Source organism: Pseudophryne corroboree, chromosome 9, assembly GCF_028390025.1.
Source record: "Pseudophryne corroboree isolate aPseCor3 chromosome 9, aPseCor3.hap2, whole genome shotgun sequence".
NCBI classification, from domain to species: Eukaryota; Metazoa; Chordata; class Amphibia; order Anura; family Myobatrachidae; genus Pseudophryne; species Pseudophryne corroboree.
In genome coordinates this window covers 461713199-461733056 of record NC_086452.1, presented here as the reverse complement: position 1 = coordinate 461733056, position 19858 = coordinate 461713199, and positions in this window count along the sequence as shown.

Here is a 19858-nt window from a genome sequence, read left to right as displayed (position 1 = left end):
CGCTCTCCGCTGCAAATTCCAGCTATAACCATATTCTATTCCTTTCCTGCCACTTGTGTGTGACACATACTGAGACGCCATCAATGAATGGACTCGTGACAGGACTACGCTTTGAATTGGAGCTCAGGATGGTGTAATTACCTTCTCCAAGACCAACACCTTGTCCATCAACAAGATTAATACTATTACAAACCTGAAGATGCCGCACTGAGCTCTGTAGCTGTCACGTCACCTGATATGACAGCTGGAAAAGGCCCCCTCGCTAGCTCGCTCGCAGGTGGGGGTCTGCCCTGATTAATGGGGCTGAGAACATCGCCTTAATCTCGTCTCCAGTGGTTGCGATAATTAGTTTTAATGTTCTTCTGATGAGAAAGATGCAACTAGGAGGGAAAAAAAAGAAGAAGACAGGACGTAGCAGGAGTATGAAAGAGAAATTGTGTCTTTTTCAGTCTGGTTCTTATTAATTAAGAAGCCGAGGTTATGTCATTGTAAGTAATTAGATGAGCTGCCAAGCACTCCATTACGATATGGAACGAGCCCAGCAGATTTGCAGTTTGCAGTCAGCACCGTGAAACCGAATGATTTGCCTCTAGCCGGAACGTTGGAAACAAAAGGGGGCATTCCAATGGGTCACATGCATTCAGCGAAAGATGCCATACTGTGAGTGGAACCGGCAGGCAACCAGTCATTCGTCTAACTAGAAGCTGGTGAAGGCACCAAGTGCCTCATGCCTCAGTGATGTCACCAGTGTCTGGTCTTTTCATTGCCTGAATATCGCTCAGACTGGAAAAAAAGAGGTTACCCCCTCGGCGTGTAACATTCACCTCTATTAGCATCCCCTCCGTACAATCCACACATCCTAACGGGATGTGGTCAGTATACCGGTGGTTATGTGACTGACGCCGGAATCCCTACACACCACTCGGAAACCGGACACTGGAACGCCGACATCCCAAAGGGGTGACGGTTATGGTAGGGCATGGAGGAGGGGAGGGGGGGTAAACTTAGGCACCAGAAGGGGTTGGCTTTTCACACGGTCACCGCCCAGTTACCACCCAGACACGCCCATTTCACAGAAACTGTGGTCCGACGGCAGACGGATCCATGTGCGCTAGCGATATCTGTCCGCGTGTGCGCATGCCGGATCCTGCGCAGACGCCGTTGTGCAGGATGGCGGGATGCGTCTGCATTTCCACTTGCGTCCGGCTCATAACCAGGCCTATAGTCTGTCTGCTAAGCAGCATTTTAACAAAAGCTTCTTGGAACGCTTGATCAGCAGACTTGCACTTGCTACAATCCACTTCTAGGCCCCCCAGCGTGGGCAGTGACGGTTCCTGAGTGGAATATAAATGATATCAGCCAGCAGGGAAGAGCAGGCGCTCTCTGTGGGAGAGGATCCAGCCATTGCGCTGTGTGTCAGATCTCAGGAAACTACATGTTTCTTAATAATTCACCTGCTGCTTCTCTCGCCACAGAACAGCGATGGGCTCTGGTGTCCGGTAATGATTGTGGATGCAGCCAAATGTCTACACAGAAAATGCCATGATACCCTCCATTACAGCGGAATAGGAGCTGGACAATAACGATATACATACATGATCTGCTGCAGTGTCAGTACTAGATACAGTATACGGGCGATGGTATAGATAGACTGTGCAGTACGGATGGTGTAATGGTTAGCATTACTGTCTCACATCCCTTAGGTCATGGGTTCAATTCCCACTATGGCCTTAACTGTGTGGAGTTTGTATATTCTCCCCGTACTTGCATGGGTTTTCTCCGGGTACTCTGGTTTTCTCCCACAAATCAAAAATATACTGGTAGGTTAATTGGCACCCAACAAAATTAACCCTAGCATGAATGTGTGTGCGTGTACATGTGGTAGGGAACATAGATTGTAAGCTCCACTGGGGCAGGGACTGATGTGAATGGCCAAATATTCTCTGTACAGCGCTGCGGAATATGTGTGCGCTATATAAATAACTGGTAATAAATAATAAATAAATAGACTGGTGTTTGAAGCCCAACTGTCAGAATGCAGACAGCGGCATCCTGACTTTCAGAATCCCAATGGATCCCGGTGAGTATTTTAATCCTAACCCACCCCACCCGTGGCCTAACCCTCCCCACCCCAGCCTAACCATAACCATCCACTCTCACAGCCTAACCATAACCAATACTTGCCTACCCTCCTGGAAAGGCCGGGAGGCTCCTGAAAATTGGGTGTCCCTCCCGGCTCCCCGGAAAGGTGGGCAAGTGTCCCGCTTTTCCTGGCAGCCCCAGCACTCCCCCTCGGCCGCCCACAGCAGGGAACAAGTGGGCAGTCCAAGGGGTATACGATGACGCATTTTGCGTCATCGTAGCTCCGCCCCCCGTTATACAGTGCCTGTTTTCCCGGCACTGTCTAGCAAGGGCTGGGGCTACGATGACGCGACCATGGTGCCACGTCCCCGGACCGCTCGCTTTCCCCATAGGTCACGCCCCTGGACCGCCCACATCGCCACCAGACACGCCCCCATTAGCCAACCACGCTGCAGCCTCCCGGAGGATGATGCAGCAAGGTAGGCAACTATGCCCTAACCCTCCCCCTAGTGTTCAACCCTAACCATGACTCCAGTACTTAGCGTTGGAATTCTGACCATCGGGATGCCGCTGTCCTGCATTTTGACCTCCAGAATTTCAACCACAAGGATCTTGACCGCATCCCGTATACACAGTACCTCCCACTGAACCAGCAGGGCATGAGAGCTTTGCTCATATCACATAATGATAGATACACTCTCTACTACCAAGTGTATCTAACCCATGACTGTAAGTATCTAGGCAGTTTTAATGTTACAAAAAAAAGTCCCAATAAATCTTTTATGTTTAAAAATGCCCCAAAATAAATCCGGCGAGACGCCGCCCCACCCCATAAATTAACATTTTCACATTCACTGGTATATATCAACACCTGTATCATTCTTACTAACTGCCCCAGACATGTGTCACTTTATTTTCTACATTTCTTACTGACTGTAACAGTGATGACGTTACTAGCCTTTCATTAAGTCGTGACACTGTTATAATGCATGTCATTGGGAAAAAGGCTGTAATAACTATATATCACTGGAGAGCTTTTCAGGCAGAAAGGGTTAAACAAGCTGGATTTCGTTTGGATAAAGGAAGCATCATACATGTGCTATGTAAGCGTGTCCTTGGTGGGTGATTGCAGTTGCACACTCTTCTAAATGAGGATGACCTTGCTGTAATATAATGTAGTATGAAGGTCAGGTGACTTTTAAGGAAGTTTTTTCTACAATCCTATTATATATTAGTCTAATATACTTCATATAAATATCGCATGCATTATATCAGTGCTGGAGCATTACACTAATGCCCCTGTGCCATCCCCTCTGCACCCTCTCCCCACATGTGGTGTCATGGAAGAGGAGGAAGGGCCTAGAAGCTATGCACCCAGGAAATCACAAGGTAGTGTCCGGTGGCTCTACAGCTGGGTCTCCCTTCAGGTGCTCTGCAACCCAAATACAAGTGCCAATGGGGTAGCTATTGACAAATGCCTACAAGTTGGTAGGTGCGTAGCAGATATGAGTATGGAGGTTAGTCCACATGTGTCCAACAGATAGCAGGATACAGGTTACAGATAATAAACAGAAGTCAATCTAAGGTATCAATCTCTCCTGGAAGAAGTACTTACAGCACTGTGACGCTCCAGTAACACAGCGACAGGCTTGGGCATTTTTAGACCCTTTTATAGAGCCAAGTAAACAACATGCACCTGCAGTCTAATAAGCCTGACCTTTATGTCTGGTGACTCAGACATGTGATGTTATTGTGGCTGATGAGTGATGAACAATAACACAGACATGTGATGTTATTGTGGTTGATGAGCCATGCATGGTAACACTCAGTAGAGAACTTGTAACATTTAACTATATGTCAACAGAAGCATCGGTGCCAGCTGAGCTCTTCAGCTTTGTGCACTGGGTGATGGCACCACTCATATACCCCCAGTTGTGTCCCTGTATTATATAAAATATTACTTTATTTCTATTAATTAATTTATACAACTAGATCGTTACCTCTGGTTTTCAGTACTTATTAATTCTTAATTTGCCACTTCTAGAGCATATTTGACATTGCACCCACACATACTGTTACAGAGCAATAGCAATGTAATATAATAAGTCACAGTGCAGTGTAGAGATTACATCCCATTATTATTCAATAACATTTGGAATAGGCACAGATGCAGCAACCAGACATTTACTTTTATTCGCTGCATGGCACAATAAAAATAACAGTTTTAATCTGATTTGTTGGCAGGGTTTACAGCCAGACATTAGTACACATTGCACTGTGCCACTAAAGGGGCTGTGTGCCAAATTTGGAAATTCTGTCCTCAATGAAACCTGCATCCTTCACCAACAGCAAATAGAGGGGACCCAACCAGCATCCACTGAATACTGGCCCTGCGCCATTGCCAGCTACTCGCCCACAGATGTAACTTCAAATGTTGGTACCTGGGGCAAGAAAGATATATGATGCCACCCAAGCCCTCAACTGTAATCAAATTAACCTAGAATAATAGTTCCCTGCGCTTCCCTTCAACTAAGTACCCTTGGCGGCTGCCTCACTTGCCCAGCCCTAGATAAGTATGAGGTTCCTTAGCCCTGACCTCAGCCCCGAATTACCTGAAGCCTTGTGGCTGGACATCTGCGTATAATGGGGGTTATTCAGAGTTGTTAGTATACCAAAAAAGTTAACAGTTGGGCAAAACCATGGGCCTAATTCAGACCTGATCGTAGACCTGCATAATTTTGCAGGGCTATGATCAGGCACACAGACATGCGGGGGGACGCCCAGCACAAGGCTAGCCCGCCCCACATGTCAGGCCCAACCCCCCCTTCCCGCAGGAGTGCAAAAGCATCGCACAGCGGCGATGCTTTCGCACTTCAGGAGTAGCTCCCTACCAGAGCAGCTTTTGCGTGCTAGGCGGGAGCTACTTGTCGCTGTCCGGGTCGCAGCGGCTGCGTGTGACTTCATGCAGCCACTGCGGCCCGCCACCCACATGGTGGCCGGACAGCGCCCACAAAACGGTGGCCAAACGCCGGTGTGCTGCCCCCTCCCGCTCAGCAAACGCCTCTGCCTGTCAATCAGGCAGAGGCGATCGCTAGGCAATGACAGCCGTCGGCTGTCAGCCATGCGCCGGCGCACTGCGGCGCTAGTGCATGCGCACTTCTGACCTGATCACTGCGATGAACGGCAGCATGCGATCAGGTCAGCATGACCCCCCATGTGCACTGCAGGTGGGGCAGATGTAACATGTGCAGAGAGAGTCAGATTTGGGGGTGGGGGGTTGTTGAAGCCATACCTCCAAACTTCAGAAAGTTGGGAGGAGAGACACAGAGGCGCACCCAAAAATAGGGGGCGTGACCTTGCCAGTTGGGTCAGTGCCTCGATTTAGCAGCTGTGGGGGGCATGCGCATAGCGTCTGAGAGAGGGTCTCCCAACTGCCCCACCACCACTACCAGGGGACACTGCGACCCGCGGGTGGGACGGTCCAAGAAAAACAGGACTGTCCCGCCAAAATCGGGACAGTTGGGAGGTATGTTCAAACCAAAATCTAAATTGCAGTGTAAACACAAAGCAGCCAGTATTTACCCTGCACAGAAACAATATAACCCACCCAAATGCTCAGATGCAGCACTCGGATCCTCACTCATGCCTACAGGAGGCATCTATCTCCTAAGAGGTCTCCTGATAGCATTAGAATTTTAATTATACAGAATTGCACAGCCGTTAGCTTGAGGCTGTGCAATTCCTTACAAACATGAATCAGGGCCCTATGTCGCATATAACATTAAACAATACAAACAGCTATATACAATTACTGAAATTGAACAGATACAGCTGCGTATAGCCAGCCCAAGGCCATATGAAGATCTAACCGGAGCCCGAGTTTCTTTGTACTGAAGAGCAGGATGATGGCAAAATCGCAGTTTATTTCAAACATTATTAATGCTGTAACTATTCTCTGCAGCCGCATCCTCCGCTCTGCTGTAACTATTCTCTGCAGCCGCATCCTCCGCTCTGCTGTAACTAGTCTCTGCAGCCGCATCCTCCGCTCTGCTGTAACTAGTCTCTGCAGCCGCATCCTCCGCTCTGCTGTAACTAGTCTCTGCAGCCGCATCCTCCGCTCTGCTGTAACTAGTCCCTGCAGCCGCATCCTCCGCTCTGCTGTAACTAGTCTCTGCAGCCGCATCCTCCGCTCTGCTGTAACTAGTCTCTGCAGCCGCATCCTCCGCTCTGCTGTAACTATTCTCTGCAGCCGCATCCTCCGCTCTGCTGTAACTAGTCCCTGCAGCCGCATCCTCCGCTCTGCTGTAACTAGTCTCTGCAGCCGCATCCTCCGCTCTGCTGTAACTAGTCTCTGCAGCCGCATCCTCCGCTCTGCTGTAACTAGTCTCTGCAGCCGCATCCTCCGCTCTGCTGTAACTAGTCTCTGCAGCCGCATCCTCCGCTCTGCTGTAACTATTCTCTGCAGCCGCATCCTCCGCTCTGCTGTAACTAGTCTCTGCAGCCGCATCCTCCGCTCTGCTGTAACTAGTCTCTGCAGCCGCATCCTCCGCTCTGCTGTAACTAGTCCCTGCAGCCGCATCCTCCGCTCTGCTGTAACTAGTCTCTGCAGCCGCATCCTCCGCTCTGCTGTAACTATTCTCGCAGCCGCATCCTCCGCTCTGCTGTAACTATTCTCTGCAGCCGCATCCTCCGCTCTGCTGTAACTATTCTCTGCAGCCGCATCCTTCACTCTGCTGTAACTATTCTCTGCAGCCGCATCCTCCACTCTGCTGTAACTATTCTCTGCAGCTGCATCCTCCACTCTTCTGTAACTATTCTCTGCAGCCGCATCCTCCACTCTGCTGTAACTATTCTCTGCAGCCGCATCCTCCACTCTGCTGTAACTATTCTCTGCAGCCGCATCCTCCGCTCTGCGGTAACTATTCTCTGCAGCCGCATCCTCCGCTCTGCTGTAACTATTCTCTGCAGCCGCATCCTCCGCTCTGCTGTAACTATTCTCTGCAGCCGCATCCTCCGCTCTGCTGTAACTAGTCTCTGCAGCCGCATCCTCCGCTCTGCTGTAACTATTCTCTGCAGCCGCATCCTCCACTCTGCTGTAACTATTCTCTGCAGCCGCATCCTCCACTCTGCTGTAACTATTCTCTGCAGCCGCATCCTCCACTCTGCTGTAACTATTCTCTGCAGCCGCATCCTCCACTCTGCTGTAACTATTCTCTGCAGCCGCATCCTCCACTCTGCTGTAACTATTCTCTGCAGCCGCATCCTCCACTCTGCTGTAACTATTCTCTGCAGCCGCATCCTCCACTCTGCTGTAACTATTCTCTGCAGCCGCATCCTCCGCTCTGCTGTAACTATTCTCTACAGCCGCATCCTCCGCTCTGCTGTAACTATTCTCTGCAGCCGCATCCTCCGCTCTGCTGTAACTATTCTTTGCAGCCGCATCCTCCGCTCTGCTGTAACTATTCTCTGCAGCCGCATCCTCCGCTCTGCTGTAACTATTCTCTGCAGCCGCATCCTCCGCTCTGCTGTAACTATTCTCTGCAGCCGCATCCTCCGCTCTGCTGTAACTATTCTCTGCAGCCGCATCCTCCGCTCTGCTGTAACAATTCTTTGCAGCCGCATCCTCCGCTCTGCTGTAACTATTCTCTGCAGCCGCATCCTCCACTCTGCTGTAACTATTCTCAGCAGCCGCATCCTCCACTCTGCTGTAACTATTCTCTGCAGCCACATCCTCCACTCTGCTGTAACTATTCTTTGCAGCCGCATCCTCCACTCTGCTGTAACTATTCTCTGCAGCCGCATCCTCCACTCTGCTGTAACTATTCTCTGCAGCCGCATCCTCCACTCTGCTGTAACTATTCTCTGCAGCCGCATCCTCCACTCTGCTGTAACTATTCTCTGCAGCCACATCCTTCACTCTGCTGTAACTATTCTTTGCAGCCGCATCCTCCACTCTGCTGTAACTATTCTCTGCAGCCGCATCCTCCACTCTGCTGTAACTATTCTCTGCAGCCGCATCCTCCACTCTGCTGTAACTATTCTCTGCAGCCGCATCCTCCACTCTGCTGTAACTATTCTTTGCAGCCGCATCCTCCACTCTGCTGTAACTATTCTCTGCAGCCGCATCCTCCGCTCTGCTGTAACTAGTCTCTGCAGCCGCATCCTCCGCTCTGCTGTAACTAGTCTCTGCAGCCGCATCCTCCGCTCTGCTGTAACTATTCTCTGCAGCCGTATCCTCCGCTCTGCTGTAACTATTCTCTGCAGCCGCATCCTCCACTCTGCTGTAACTATTCTCTGCAGCCGCATCCTCCACTCTGCTGTAACTATTCTCTGCAGCCGCATCCTCCACTCTGCTGTAACTATTCTCTGCAGCCACATCCTCCACTCTGCTGTAACTATTCTCTGCAGCCGCATCCTCCACTCTGCTGTAACTATTCTCTGCAGCCGCATCCTCCACTCTGCTGTAACTATTCTCTGCAGCCGCATCCTCCACTCTGCTGTAACTATTCTCTGCAGCCGCATCCTCCACTCTGCTGTAACTATTCTCTGCAGCCGCATCCTCCACTCTGCTGTAACTATTCTTTGCAGCCGCATCCTCCACTCTGCTGTAACTATTCTCTGCAGCCGCATCCTCCACTCTGCTGTAACTATTCTCTGCAGCCGCATCCTCAGCTCCACCATGCTGCACAAATAGGGATTAAACAGGTACATTAACAACATTCTTAAATGCCCCTGTGTATCCCAGTACTGCTGCTAAGAAGAACATTATAAAAGGATGCTGGTTCAATATTTTTTTTTATTTTTTAGTCCCCAACAAATTAACTAAATGACACATAATTGCCTGAAATGAATGTGTTTTTCAGAGATAGATACACTGTGACTGTAAGGAAAGGGAAGGTAATTTATGGCACCGGCACGCGCCTGAAGAAAACATAAAATTAACGATAGGTTTTTTTCTCCCTCTCTGGCAGAATGTATTCCGCTTGCAGATGCATCGAGGTAGCTTTTTAGAACTCTTTGCGCTACTTCAGTAAATAAAATACATTACTGGCAGCTGGGAAGGAAACGGCGAAGACTAGACAGATTACATTTGTTTACAATAAAAAACAAGAGTCTCATGGGGCAATATGATTACTTTATTCAAATATATTCAAGGTCAGTACGAAGATCCGTCGGGGGAACGTTTATTTATTTATATGTCTGGAATGGTGTTCATGGATGCCCTTCAGTTTACAAAACAGCATGCTCTAAACAGGTAGAAGGTGTCTTCTTCGTGTTTTACTTTATTAATTAAGTGTAATTAATTAAAACTTCTAGTACAGGCATCTCAGTAGAGGAATTGCCTTCTTCACCGTCTACATAAACTATCCAGTTATGGTGAACATGTGGTGCAAGCCCTATACGCTGAAAGCAAACGGATCTGCAATGCAGGAAAGGGTTTTTTACAGTAAGGGCAGTGGCTGTAGACTCAATTATATGCAAAGGTTGTAACGGTTTATGTGGTGACAAAGGTTACATTTATGAACTTGGAAAATACAGAAGGGATAAGTTTCATGTGAACAATTATAGACTAAGGGGTGTATTCAATGCTTGTCGGATCCTTTCCGGTAGAAAGGATTCGACAATGCCGTATTCAATGAGCGGCCAAATCCGACCGGATTTGGCTGTTCCCGACAATGCCGATTTGGCTGTTCCCGACCGATCCACGTGTTTTCCGACAAGTCGGCAGTTCCGACTGCAGTTGAATACACCCCTTAAGCTGGGTACACAGTTACACACCTAAAGATTTATCTGTCTAATCTGTCTGGTAGGGGAAAAAATCTGGTAATGTACTATGGAAGCAAATCACAACTGACCATTTGATTTTGCTCCCAGGTGCTGGAAAATAACAAAAACGATTGTTAAATAAAACGGATTTGTCTGAATGACCATAGGTGGTCATTCCGAGTTGTTCGCTCTGTAATTTTCTTTGCATCGCAGCAATTTTCCGCTAATTGCGCATGCGCAATGTTCGCACTGCGACTGCGCCAAGTAAATTTGCTAAGAAGTTTGGTATTTTACTCACGGCATTACGAGGTTTTTTCTTCGTTCTGGTGATCGTAATGTGATTGACAGGAAGTGGGTGTTTCTGGGCGGAAACTGGCCGTTTTATGGGTGTGTGTGAAAAAATGCTGCCGTTTCTGGGAAAAACGCGGGAGTGGCTGGAGAAACGGAGGAGTGTCTGGCCGAACGCTGGGTGTGTTTGTGATGTCAAACCAGGAACGAAACTGACTGAACTGATCGCAGTTGCCGAGTAAGTGTGGAGCTACTCAGAAACTGCTAAGAAGTGTCTATTCGCAATTCTGCTAATCTTTCGTTCGCAATTTTGATAAGCTAAGATTCACTCCCAGTAGGCGGCGGCTTAGCGTGTGCAATGCTGCTAAAAGCAGCTTGCGAGCGAACAACTCGTAATGAGGGCCAATGTCTGGTTTCCAGTGTTTCGGAGCAAATGGTCGATCGTCATTTGCTCATATACATTACCAGGCCAGTTGGGACCCTCCAACTTGCCCGGGCATGGTAAAAGATTACCCACCCCCTCTCTGCGTTACTGCAGACAGATTGGACAGATACATCTTTAGGTAGGTACCCACCGTTACCCTCAGTGGGCACACACTGACACTTAGGTCCTTTTGATAGCAATATTCAGAGCGACATTCCCAGGGCATGCGTTACAGTGTGGGATGGAATCCAAGGTTTTTAAAAATACCGGACCAGATGATTCCTGGGTCATTCCGTGTTTTGTGGTTCCGTTCCTGCATTCAAATTTATGGTATCTAACCATCACTGGTGTATCACCGCGTATTGCAGCAATACAGAAAACATTTTCTCTTTCATTTATCAATCCCCGACCTCAGAAGTGACCTGTAATTGCCTTCCCCGTGATCCGCTGTTATGTTAGTCAACAAGAATCCAGTGTAGTCTCTCTTCCAGCATTGCTGGTCAATAAGGATGGCCATCTTCTATCGATGTCTGGCAAACATCGATTGTCTGGTGTCGATGGTTGGACCATCAATGGTGGAAGGGTCATGGATTCATACACCTATTCCTTTATCCTGTCACTTCTATCTATATAGGTATGTATATAACCAGGTTACTTATTTCCCAAACTGGCCAACTTGATATATTGTATCTCCTAACAACGGTCGATGTCATGAGGGTCTGCAACCTGCGTCTCTCCAGCTGCTGTGGAACTACACATTCCAGCATGCCATGCCACAGTTTTGCTTTTAAAGCACGCTAAAACTGAGGCAGGGCATGCTGGGATGTGTAGTTCTACGGCAGCTGGAGAGCCGCAGGTTGCAGACCCATGGTCTATGTGGAATGATTTACAGCTGGAGGAATGTGCCTTTGCATGTTGTCGTCTTGCGTGTCAAAAAATATTTGTCGCATTTCGCATGCACACAAATATCTGCACATATAGGACACTTGCAGCCCTGCAGAGTCACATTGGGGTGACCACATGCAAGTGCAGTACAGCAAACATGCATGTACAGGACAAGCTCACCCCCTATTGAGGTGCATCTTATTTTGGGATACGCGTATCTTTGACGCGTATTTGTTCTGCACGCATCTGCGCTCTAGAGCGAAGACAACGCATATCTTATGTGTCTATCTTACAATGCAGACGTAAGCGTGCAGACGTATATTGGGGGTCATTCCGAGTTGTTCGCTCGCAAGCTGCTTTTAGCAGCTTTGCACACACTAAGCCGCCGCCTACTGGGAGTGAATCTTAGCATATCAAAATTGCGAACGAAAGATTAGCAGAATTGCGAATAGACACTTCTTAGCAGTTTCTGAGTAGCTTCAGACTTACTCGCCATCTGCGATCAGTTCAGTGCTTGTCGTTCCTGGTTTGATGTCACAAACACACCCAGCGTTCGCCCAGACACTCCTCCGTTTCTCCAGCCACTCCCGCGTTTTTCCCAGAAACGGCAGCGTTTTTTCACACACACCCATAAAACGGCCTGTTTCCGCCCAGAAACACCCACTTCCTGTCAATCACACTCCGATCAGCAGAACGAAGAAAAAACCTTGTAATGCCGTGAGTAAAATACCAAACTTCTTAGCAAATTTACTTGGCGCAGTCGCAATGCGGACATTGCGCATGCGCATTAGCGACTAATCGCTCCGTTGCGAGAAAAAAATAACGAGTGAACAACTCGGAATGACCCCCATTGTACACAACTGGGCATCTTTAAATAATGGGAAAAATATGAATTTGTTTAATTAATTGTAATGTCTAAGCTAGTTTAGGACAACTCGTATCTACAACCTGTATTGGCACAATGGGGGTAATTCAGACCTGTTCGCTAGCAGGCAATTTTTGCAGCCCTGCGATCAGATAGTCGCCGCCTACTGGGGGAGTGTATTTTAGCTGTGCAATTGTGCAGACGCCTGTGTAGCAGAGCTGTGCAAACAGATTTTGTGCAGTCTCTGCGCAGCCCAGGACTTACTCAGCCACTGCAATCACTTCAGCCTGTCCGGGACCGGAATTGACGTCAGACACCCGCCCTGCAAACGCTTGGACACACCTGCGTTTTCCCAAACACTCCCTGAAAACGATCAGTTGCCACCTACAAACGCCCTCTTCCTGTCCATCTCGAGAACACCCGTGCGATCGCTTTTTTCGCACCATCTATGTATCGATCCCCGTTGTCGCGGGCCGTCGCGCCTGCGCATTGCGGTGCATATGCACGCGCAGTGCGGACTTGATCGCAGGCTGTGACAAAACGCAGCCTAGCGATCAGGTCTGAATTACCCCCAATATTGTATTTTGGGAACAAACCTGGTGCCCAGTCATCCACATTGTATACATTGGCTTAGTTCCATAGGGGCGGCTATTGTCATTGTGTTACTTGGGAGTGAGTGCAAGCTTCAGCTACACACAGGCAAGGCTTGTTCCTGGTAGCAGCTGATGGCATCATTAGACCAAAGTAGCTTCACAAGTAAATAATGTCCCCAGCGATTTCCACTGGAGCAAAACAGCTCGTTCCAGCACCGACAGTGACAAACAGGTCTTTAGAAAGTGATGAATTTTCCTGCAGTTGGTTATTGCTACAGATTTATATTCATTCCTTCATTCTTGTTCTCATCAATTCTGAATATGCTGTTATTACACTGATATGGAGAGAAGAGCCTCCGAGCTGCCGCGGAAAGCCAAGCTGAGGTTTAAGGCACAATCATGGTATAAGAACAGTGCCGGATCATTGAGTGCTTTGTCCAAGCTGCGATTGATGCGTGGGCAAGGCGGCCATTTTGTAAGCTGAACCGATATATATGAAAATGAAGCCTGCCAATTCATCGGCTAGGGGGGGGTAAAGAAAGTAATTACACACAAAATGGCTGCCTTAATGTTTTGTCGTGAGTGTAATCTCATGGACATATTAACATGGCGGCCCCGTAAAAGTGTCGGCAAACAGGAGGCACCTTTTCAAACTAGACAACTTGATACATAGGCGGGAATTGAATTGCTGTCAACGGGGGCAGACCGATTCGCACCCTTTGCCCGGCCGATTCACACCCCTGTTCGCCCAAAAGAGCTTACTTCTCTATGGGGTAGCGAACACTTTTGAGTGAGAACCCGCCGCAGTAAAGTACAGCGGGTGTTGTGCAAATTCGGCGACGGCCAGATACTCTCCCGCAATGGAATTCCCCCCATTGTCTCTACTTCTGTCTGTGGGGTATGATTTACAGATTATAAGAAAAGCAGGAGGTGCGCTAATTAGCCTCCATGTAATTTGAATAGAACTGATTAGATTACGGTTATAACAATTCATTAAAATAACAAATATTCAACATTAGAAGATTAACCTTTTATAACATTCACTTGAGATAAATTCATTAAAGATTATAAACGATAAACAATCAACCAATGAATCCAGCCGCATAGACTCGATGTTAGATAAAGCATGTAATAGAGTATGATTGTATATGGAAGGCCCTTCATACAATCCAGTAATTAGTTTGGAACAAATCCTCCTTGATTACTATTGCTTATAAACGGTCACTTCTCATCTCTTAATACTGAACTTCTGAGTTCTTAGGGAAATATACAGTACCTGGGAAAATGATCACAGGATCAATTATGCAGCGTCTTATTCCAAAAAGATTTTCCACATATATTTACGGGGGACAACCCCCTGCCGCAAATGGCTTTGTGAAAATCCCCCAGTTAGCATACAGTATTAGTGGAAGTTTTATAAGCAGTAGATGAAAGTTGTAGCATCTTGAGGGTATATTTATTAAGCAGCGATAATCCCTTTTGCGCACTCATCAGCCATCGGTGATCTAAAATCATTGATGGTCTTTACCCAATGATGGATACTTTTACCATTGATGGGGAAGAACCAGATGGTTTCCCACCATCGATGGTACAGAACCACGTGATGGTTTTGTTTTTTCCTACAAGGTTCCGGGACAGGTAGATAGAGCTCCGCCCCATGACACCTATGAAGCCCTGTCCCCAGGCTCTGATTGGCTCGTAGCCCAGACAGTAGGTGCACCATTGCAGGTTCCTTTGCAGATGGTATCACTCTACCTTTGCAATTGTTCCTGAAATTTGGCAATTGTGTCTGATGTGTACAGGTATACAACAATGTGTAATGCGGGCATACTTGTCATCATGGTTTGATTACTTGGGTAATTCTTAGCTCATGAAATGCACAGTGTGACCTGATCACAGGAGTATCCACGTGCTGCAGTTACACATGGGAGTAACTGCGATGCTCCGCTCTTGGAATACAGTGTCCTAGACGAGTGCTGCTATTATACATGGACTGATGAACAGTTCCTGGAACGTAATGTGACCTGATCCCTGGAGCAGCTGCAATTACACCACCTCAGCTCATTGAAAATAAGTGGCTTCAATAACGTGCCTGAAGAAGACGATTGAAAAACTCTGCGTGTGCTTGCTGAAAAATGGATAGTTATAGGTTCGCCACGGCTGATGGGCATCATACGTGATGTAAAGGTCTACCTAGAGTACATCTTCCACCATTATATACCCACCAACATTCCTGATCTGGAAATTGGAGGCATTTCAGTAGATGTGTTGTTCACTCCTCTTCACTTTCAGGTATGGAGAAGAAACTGTTCCACAAATGCGAAATGTAGCCCCTTTCGAGAAGTATGGTTTAGTAGTCATTCCCTTCCTAAAGACACCACATAACTCAATGAACTGTTCGTCGTCATCCCAGTCATCTATAATATTCATAGGGGTAATTCAAATCTCAGTGATGTGATATTTGGCTGCGCATAGCACGAGAATTATGGCACACCAACATCGCAAACTTTCCAGAGCACCTCCATGAGAAGCCATAGAAAAGGTGCAAAGTTGTTGGCCGTGGGACCATGCAGAAGACTTCTCAGTAGAAGAGACACCACCTGCATGTAGCTGAGATCCCATCACTGCAACCAAAATTGCTAGCTGGAATCCAACATTGTTCATCGCAGAAGGCCAGTTGGCCAACGGAAGCCGGGGATGCGTGGCCAGGAAGTCTTTGTGGTGACATGCAGATCCTTGGCTTTCCCTTCCTAGAAAACGAGGGCGACGCGCCCCCAATTCTAGAAATGCAGCCCTCCCTCCACCTCCTCTCCACCCCCACAGGAAGCGGCACCTTGAATAGCCACATCTTTCCGATAAGAGGGGGATGGAAACAATGGGTGTCATTCCGAGATGATCGTAGCTGTGCTAAATTTAGCACAGCTACGATCATTCACACTGACATGCGGGGGGACGCCCAGCACAGGTCTATCCTGCCCCGCATGTCAGTGCCGCCGCCCCCCCCCTCCCACAGAAGTGCAAAGGCATCGCACAGCGGCGATGCCTTTGCACTTCAAGAGTAGCTCCCGACCAGCGCAGCTTTAGCGTGCTGGCCGGGAGCTACCCATCGCGCCCCGGCCAACAGCGGCTGCGTGTGACATCACGCAACCGCTGTGGCCCGATCACGGTTCAGTCCAACCACGCCTGAGTTGGCTGGACCGCTCCCCCTAAACGGCGGCTTAACGCTGCCGTTCCGCCCCTGCCCAGCAACCGCCTCTGCGGCGCCGGCGCAGTTCTGACCCAATCGCACCGCTGCGATAAACTGCAGCGTGCGATCGGGTCAGAATGACCCCCAATGTACGTGTTTTATAAGAGGGCTAAACCTAAAATCTTACTTGCACACTCCCCTGGAATGTCCGGAAGATAGAACGAATTTGGGAGTAGTTCTGATTTCCCCATTACCCACTGCTTTGAGAGCGGAAATTCGATATTTGAAGGTGAAAGAATACTTGTTTTCCTACTTAAGGTTCCCCTTTACGTTCCGCTCTGCCCACTCTGCATAGTTAGTGAACATACTGCATGTGTACTCTGTATGTGGAAGTAATACGACAACTGCGCTATTTTGATTTCTTCTGCTGTAGGTTTCGGTTACAGCAAATCGCTACATGGATTTACAATGCACAGTAACAGCACGGAGTTCAGCATTAGGCAGCATTGATTATTTATAGATCAGCGCATCGCCTCCAACTGCCTTTGCCTTATTCTGACGCTTAAAGCTGAACAATATTGGGGATAAATTAAAGAGTTGCTCTTTCTGCGCTCTGTGGCTGGTGCTCCTGGGACTTACAGTAAGTGCTAAAGGTACAAATTACGTTTCATTATGCTGTGAAATCCGGGATAATAACTTCTACATCTGTATATCTGTGGGATACAGCGCTTTCCCTCTGCGGATTATGACCTCTTTATTGTTTAACCCCTTTCTTACTGCAGTGGGTTTACAGTCCCATTTTCATGGTGTTTGCCCTGAGCTGGATTCCGCAGGGATTATGTATCAATATTTCAACTTGACTAGGAAATATTTTACAGTAAATGACACAGGTGGTGCTCTACTGTCAGCATACAGCAATGAAAACAAAAACATGCTAGCCCTCACTCGGGGCACTAAACCACTTCTTGATCTCTACCCATAAGGGCAGCTAGACTGCAAACACCCACAACACGGTCTTGTGGTCCTTCCTGCCTCCTGTAGGTGTGGACACTGACCTCCTGGCCTGGCTGCCACAGCTTCACACAAACACAGTCTCAGAGTTTTATGGCCCCCACTGCCTTTTGCAGGTCTGGTCTCCACTGGCCACCAGGCTCACTGGACTCTTTGACTGCCACAGTGCCACTTGCACTGTCTCTTTTAGGCACAGATCAGCCCTTAGGTTCAGGTACACGCCCCTCTTCTTCCCCATGTGTAAGCAGATCCCTCTCTCTCTCTACAGTATATACATACATACATACACAGTTTTATATATATACATATATAAAAAATAGGATTTTAGTACCTACCGGTAAATCCTTTTCTCCTAGTCTGTACGGGATGCTGGGGACTCCAAAAGGACCATGGGGTATAGACGGGATCCGCAGGAGCTTGGGCACACTGAAAAGACTTTGACTGGGTGTGAACTGGCACCTCCCTCTATGCCCCTCCTCCAGACCTCAGTTATAGGAACTGTGCCCAGGAGAGACGGACATTTCGAGGAAAGGATTTTTGTTTAAACTAAGGGCTAGAAACATACCAGCCCACACCACCACATACCGTACAACCGGAGTAACAGTAAACCAGATAACAGTATGAATTAACAACAGCAACAAGCTGAAAACCAGAAATACACAACCCGTGTGTAAACTAATTTAACCAGCAAGAATACACTGCAAGTAACAGTCCGCACTGGGATGGATGCCCAGCATCCTCTACGGACTAGGGGAAAAGGATTTACCGGTAGGTACTAAAATCCTATTTTCTCTTACGTCCTAGAGGATGCTGGGGACTCCAAAAGGACCATGGGGTCTATACCAAAGCTCCAACACGGGCGGGAGAGTGCGGACGACTCTGCAGCACCGATTGAGCAAACATGAGGTCCTCCTCAGCTAGGGTATCAAACTTGTAAAACTTAGCAAAGGTGTTTGAACCCGACCACGTAGCTGCTCGGCAAAGCTGAAGTGCCGAGACCCCTCGGGCAGCCGCCCAAGATGAGCCCACTTTCCTGGTAGAATGGGCCTTTACTGACTTCGGCACCGGTAGCCCAGCCGAAGAATGAGCTTGCTGAATCGTACTACAAATCCAGCGTGCAATAGTCTGCTTCGAAGCAGGATGACCAATCTTGTTGGAAGCATACAGGACAAACAGCACCTCTGTCTTCCTGGCAACAGCCGTTCTGGCGACGTAGATTTTCAAAGCTCTCACAACATCAAGAGACTTTGGAACTGCCACAGCATCCGTAGCCACAGGTACTACAATAGGTTGGTTAATGTGAAACGAAGAAACCACCTTCGGCAGAAACTGTTGACGAGTCCTCAATTCCGCTCTATCCGAATGGAAGATCAAGTACGGACTCTTATGAGATAAGGCCGCCAACTCTGACACTTGCCTGGCAGACGCCAGAGCCAACAGCATGACTATCTTCCAAGTGAGAAACTTTAACTCAACCTTACGCAAAGGTTCAAACCAGGAAGACATAAGAAACTGCAAGACCACCTCAAGATCCCATGGTCCCACAGGGGGCACAAACGGAGGATGGATATGCATCACTCCTTTCACAAAAGTCTGAACCTCTGGGAGGACAGCCAATTCCTTTTGAAAGAAAATAGATAAAGCCGAAATCTGCACTTTGATGGAACCCAATTTCAGGCCTGCATCGACGCCTGCCTGCAAAAAATGGAGAAACCGACCCAAGTGAAATTCTTCCACAGGAGCAGTTTTAGTCTCACACCACAAAACATACTTTCTCCAAATACGGTGATAATGTTTTGCCGTTACCTCCTTCCTAGCCTTAAGGAGAGTGGGAATGACCTCCCCGGGAATACCTTTTCAAGCTAAGATATGGCGCTCAACTTCCATGTCGTCAAACGCAGCCGCGGTAAGTCTGGAAACACGCATGGTCCCTGCAATAACAGGTCCTCTCTTAGAGGAAGCGGCCAAGGATCTTCCACAAGTAATTCCTGAAGATCCGGATACCAGGCCCTTCTTGGCCAATCTGGAACGACGAGAATCGCCTGAACCCTTGCTCGTCGAATGATTCCCAGTACCTTTGGAATGAGAGTAAGTGGAGGGAACACATACACCGACTGAAACACCCACGGAGTCACCAGGGCATCCATTGCACTGGCTTGGGGGTCCCTTGACTTGGAACAATACAGCGGAAGCTTCCTGTTGAGGCGAGATGCCATCATGTCGATCAGCGAAATTCCCCAACGCTTCGTCACTTCTGCAAATACCTCTTGGTGAAGAGCCCACTCTCCCAGATGGAGATCGTGTCTGCTGAGGAAGTCTGCTTCCCAGTTGTCCACTCCCGGAAGGAAGACTGCTGACAGAGCGCTCACGTGTTGTTCCGCCCAGCGAAGGATTCTTGTGGCCTCCGCCATAGCCGCCCTGCTCCTTGTTCCGCCTTGACGGTTTATATGCGCCACAGCTGTTATGTTGTCCGACTGTATCAGGACAGGTCGACCCTGAAGAAGGTTTCTTGCTTGTAGCAGGCCGTTGTAAATGGCTCTTAACTCGAGAACAATTATGTGGAGACAAGATTCCTGGAGCGACCATTTCCCCTGGAAATTTCTTCCTTGGGTGACTGCACCCCAGCCTCGGAGACTTGCATCTGTTGTCAGTAGGACCCAGTCCTGGATACCGAACCAGCGCCCTCCTAGGAGGTGAGAACTTTGTAGCCACCACAGGAGAGAAATCCTGGCCCTGGGAGATAGACTTATCTTCCG